Source organism: Grammomys surdaster, unplaced genomic scaffold, assembly GCF_004785775.1.
Source record: "Grammomys surdaster isolate TR1022 unplaced genomic scaffold, NIH_TR_1.0 126029, whole genome shotgun sequence".
Lineage (NCBI taxonomy): Eukaryota > Metazoa > Chordata > Mammalia > Rodentia > Muridae > Grammomys > Grammomys surdaster.
The window spans coordinates 1,975,571-1,981,236 of NW_021620842.1; positions in this window are offsets into that span (position 1 = coordinate 1,975,571).

Sequence of the window (5,666 nt, forward strand, 5' to 3'; positions counted from 1 at the left end):
GATGAAAAGGAAGTTAACTGTGTGAAATATGTCTATCAAAAATTAATCTTGGAAAAATTTTGCTAGTTAAATCTTAAAATTAGATTAAAGAAAGATCCTGTAAAGTGGAACATCATTACTAAGCAGCAATCAGTGAAGTAGAGGAATCTCAGAAACTGATTAACAAGCAGTAAAAGCAAGAGAGTAGCAAGTATGTTTCCAGTGGAAATCAGCGAGTCAAAGTGATGGAGTAAGTTATTGGAAAGTGTGCTTATTGACCTCAGAACCTGGATTAGCTTTGTCAGGAACTGAAAGGGTTTTGTTTTGTTTCATAAAAAGATTGTTTAGACACAAGCTGAGTCCAGTTGACTTCTGAAGGTTTGGGTAATGTGGTCAGCCATACAGATTTTCATGCATGAAGTTAATGCAAATGAAGGTGGTAGGAAAGACGTGGGGTAAATTTGTAGGATATGCCCTCAAATGTCTAGTTTGTAAAGCTTCCTAGCATGTTCTTCTGCTACCTGTATCTATTGTTAAAACAGTGCCAGCAACTTATCTTCCTTCCTCCCTTCTTCCTTTCTTTCTTTCTTTCTTTCTTTCTTTCTTTCTTTCTTTCTTTCTTTCTTTCTATTTTAAATATACTTGTGAGCTTGTGTGTGTGTGTGAGTGTGTGTGTGTACATACACTCCTTCCTCACACACATGATGAGCATGTGGAGGTCAGAAGACAACCTGTGAGAGTCAATAACTAAAATTCTCAATTAATAAGACAATTCTGGGTGTCAAAAATAATTGATGTACTGGGGCAGAAGTAGAAAATAATTAGTCAATGGGCCACATCTGGGTCTGTGGTCATGCAGCCTCAGTGGTTGATGTTAATGTCCATAGCTCCTATTACCACTAGAGACCATGGGGACATCCCTGGTATGTGCAGCCACCTGGGACCACTTGGATGTCCACATTATGAGCAGAACTGCCACCTTCCCTCACTGGCCACAGAATCCCACCTCTCACCTGAAGCCTCACTGGGCCCCACACTTTCCCTAGACAGCACAGTAGAGCTGGCTTTAGTGGTGGGGCTGTGGATGAGCCAGCCCTGGGGGCAAGAGAGAAGGAGAGCTAGCCCTGTCATTCTTCTGATGTGAGGTGGAGTAGGTTCAGGGGGATGATTCCCTGCCCCAACCCCTCACTACCTGCAGTAGTTGGGAGAGATGGCCCCAAAGTTGTGACACCAAGAGAGCTAGCCCTATGCCTCCCTGGCTGGGAGAAAGTGCCCTGTACCTTGTCTGGACAACACACTGGCGCTTTCCCTGACAGTGAAAGGCAAAGGTGAGCCAGCCTCAAGGGTGTGAGACCAGGAGAGCTGACCCTGCCTTCTACTGATGGTGGTGGTAGCATCTGGGTAGCCTAGCCAGAACAATGCTGGAGAGTTCGCCCTGGTGGTGAGGATAAGAGAAAGATGACTGGCTGACTAGCTCAGCTAGTACCTGTGCCCAGATCCAGAGCTATGAGTTGGCCCACACCAAAATCTAAATCATCTGTGAACTGTTGGGTCATGTGAAAGAGCCAGTCCTGCTGTTTCAAAGCTGCAGGATCTCCACGATACAGGACAACAACAGGATAAGTGGGAAAAGTCCCATTAAAAATTCAATACTGATGATGTCACAGAAACCAGAGACCAAAAGCCAGACCAGTGACTCATTGCAATGAACATTTGTAGGTGAAGATATGGGAACAAAGGCATATATGGGGGACACACAGTAACATACTACAGCTTTCATGATGAGATGTTTTCTGTGCTTTGCTTTGTTTTCTTTATTTTGTTTGTGTGATTTTTGTTTGGGGGAGAGGGTACAAGGGTGGAAGGCAGGCACAAGGAGATCGGGAGATTAGTGGGACTGAAGTTTATGATGTGAAACTCAATCAAAAAATGTTAAATGTGTATAATTAAATCATTTCTCCTTTCTTTCTCTCTTTCAAAACCTTCCCATTTATTTTTTTCTGGTTCTCTTTCAAATTCAAGACATCTTTTGTCCGTTACTTGCTGTATAAGTAGATGTATGTATTTCCATATATATTCCTAAGTATAATATACTCATTCTGTATAATGCTATTGTATTATGATTTTAGGGCTGATCATTGGTATTAATCAGTTTGTGTGCTTTCTTATAATGTGAAACAACATTCTTTTCAAAAATCTGGTTGTGGAGCTTTCTGCTCTCTTGCTACAACCACAGTCTTAAAACTCTTTTTGATATTTAAGACATAATGTGATCTACAAGCCTCACTTCAAACCTGAGAATCATTTCTCTCTTATTTTATGACTTGTGTCCTGAGATGAAAGTCTTATTGAAATGGATGAGAAAACACTTCCTTTTATCTTCCACCAGATCCCAAGCTTGGCAGTAGTTTTTTTGTTTTTTGTTTTGTTTTGTTTTTTGTTTGTTTTGTTTTGTTTTTGTTTTGTCTTCCTGAAGGAGATGAATTCACAGCAGGACACAGGTAGAACAGGCAGAACACCAAGGTTCATTTTGATCAGGAAGCAATCAAAAGTGAAGTACAGCCCCCAGAGTGCAAGATGAATAGAACTTAAAAGCAGCAGCATGACTTGTCTCTAGTGTCTGGTCTACCACTTATCTTCTCTGTCTGTCTGAATGATCTACTTCCTGGAATAGAAAAAGACTTCCATGGAATCTGTCCTTACTTACAAAATAGTCTGTTACAATTAAACACAAACATATGTATAAAGATTTATCTGTCCAGGCAGTCAAGGAGGACAATGATATATTATACCTGGGTACCTGCTAGAATTTGTTAGTATCAGCTGTCCCACTCCCACATCCCACCCCTTGCCACCACAATGCCCTCTCTTTGCCATTATCTGGTCAGGTTGGTTATCTTATACCCAGCTGGAAGCCTTCTTACTTACTTTACTCAGTGTTCCTAAGCTCCCTGTTTTGACCCTAACATTTGTTTTAACTGTTTGTAACATTATCATTATCTAAGGTTGCCACCTCCTTACTCTAACAAGATCCTCCCAGATAAAATTGCCATACATATTTGAATATGAAGTGACACACAGTTATTGCCAGAGAGTCACTGGGTGACAGTTCCTGCTTTGAGGGCAGACCTCACAAACACAAGGTTCTCAGTGTACCAAGCAACTTCAGTGTTGTAGAATGTCACTACATTAACTCTTCCTGAATAGCAATCAAAATAAGAGCAAACTGAACTTCAACTTATCGAGCAGCACACACCTTTTGCAAACATTGATTTTCATAACAGCAGTGTCATCATCCCTGGGTAACTTGCTAGAAATTCAGTATGTGCATCTTAGAAGTCTCACTGGGATATTTGTTCACCTTTGAGGAGCTAAAAAATGATACACTAAAAACTAATATCAAAGCTCTAACACACACTCTTCCAGAATATTTCCCTTTATACAAATCAGCATAGAAAGTGGACTTCTCTCAAATTTATATGAAAGGTATTGAGTCATTTCCACCCTTCTACTTTAAAGCCCTAAAGTGGTGGAGGAACTAAAGGAGCAATAGAAACTAAGACTGAAACTCAATTATATTGATGATTTCTCCCTCTCTAATGTGTGTGTATGTGTGTGTGTGTGTGTGTGTGTGTGTGTCTGTGTCTGTGTCTGTCTGTGTGTGTGTGTGTGTGTTTTTACATGATGTATGTGTGTAAGAGTGATGCACATTTGTACAGCATATGAAGACAATGTTTAGGAGTTGATTTTCTTCTTCTTGCATGGGTTCCAGAAATTGAATTCCATTTATCAGGTTTGAAGATTGATCACTTTTAGCACTCGTTCTAAATCCAATATTTATTTTAATCATTTGAAGAAATCTGTTCTTACTCCAATGCCACTGTGCCATATTGGAATATAATCAGCAGTTACCACACTTGTAGCATCAAGTTTCCATGCCCATGCCAAGCACAAAATGCTGCACTTTCCACTGAACTTTTGTTTTGATAAAAATATAATTTACTTCTTTTTTAACATATAATGTTAACATAATGTTACTATGTATTAAACATGTGTTCAAATTTGCATCATTTTATTTTTCCCTTTTCATTAAAAACAGAATCTTTTCTCATATAATACATCCTGATGATTAAATGATTAGAAATCAATGTTAGTGGAGAGGTTGGAATATTGTACAATCTAATTTCAATTTATGTTAGTCTGCCTTCATCCCACTATTAACCATGTTTTGCTCACCTCTGTATCTAAGCTAACATCTATGTGACTGAAACATAAAACCTTTTGTGATGATGTCATTTAACAAAACACTAGCTTCCACCATTCAAAGGGAAAGAAGGGTATCTGGTAGCATCTGAGGTCTTTGGCAGAATGCTTCCTACTTTGCTTTCATCCACCTACCCTATGCTTCAATCAACATAATTTTTAAAGTGTTTAACTTATGACCTCTCCATTATGTCACCTTAAAAAACATCAAACTGTTATCATGTTGAAACACTGATTTTGAGGTTGACTTGAATTTGTATTTCTGGGCCATAGTCATTCATATCTGACACCAGAATAAGCTATGCTTTATCCCTGTTGTTAATAAAAGTTGTGGATTTTTTTTGCATGTCAACAAGTCTATATATGGGAATCTAAGACCCATACAGCCACAAGAAGTTAGCATGACATTATGCATTTGCTCCTGCAGTGACCTTTTACCCTGAGAATTCTTCAGAGTTCATTAATACCTAGTCACTGATCTTGGGCATGAAGTCAAGAGCATTGTATACTGAAATAGTGGCAGGTACCATGTTACCTACAAGTGGAGAGCAGAAACAGGAAACAACACTTCAGAGTTTAAATATATATCCGCTCTATTCCTGTAGTTATTTTGTTTCAGTTTTTTTTTAAGTTCTATGTTTCATATCTATTAGCACCATACTCTATCACTGACCTTTAGGTCCAGCCATGTCCCACACTCAGCTTGTCACAACTGTGGAGTTACATCCTAATTGAAAGTATATACTTCTAAGTCCAGTACCTCACAGACAAGTGTTTTTATTTTTTTAATAAATAAAATAGTTTTGAATTGGAAAAATGTCTCTGAAACATTATAACTTAATGCTAGGAACCTGCAAATATATTGCACTTCTAGGTTTTATCTTGAATTCTGATAATATTTTGCTAGACAGTGAGAGTCCAAGGGTACATGGATCCTATTAGCTAACAGATGTCAGTCTTCCTTACAAAAGGTTAAGTATTCACAAACTTTATGTAAATTCAGTATTTGGAAGCAAAATGTTTATCCATCCAATATGCAAACAAAATATAATTCTTAATATGATGTTAATGGAAAGAACTGAGAAGCAGTTCTATTATCAAAAACTGCAAGATGTCCATAAAATTGAGAAAAATGTATTTTAAGTGCAGCTAATGAAATGCAAGAATAATATTAAAGTCATCAATTGCCAAAACCAAGTGAAAAGGAGTTCATAAAAATTTGCATAAGCAATAAAGGGAGCCTGAGGCAGAGTACTGGCCTAGCATGCATAGAATCCATTGTTGGATTTTCATTATAGCCAAAACAAGAATAAATACTCAAAGAAGGGACAAGAACTGTGACAAAGCCAAACAGAGTAAGAGAAATCTTAAATCATCCAGAAAAGCTCTATGAAAAACATAAATTAGGACAATAAGATTAAAAA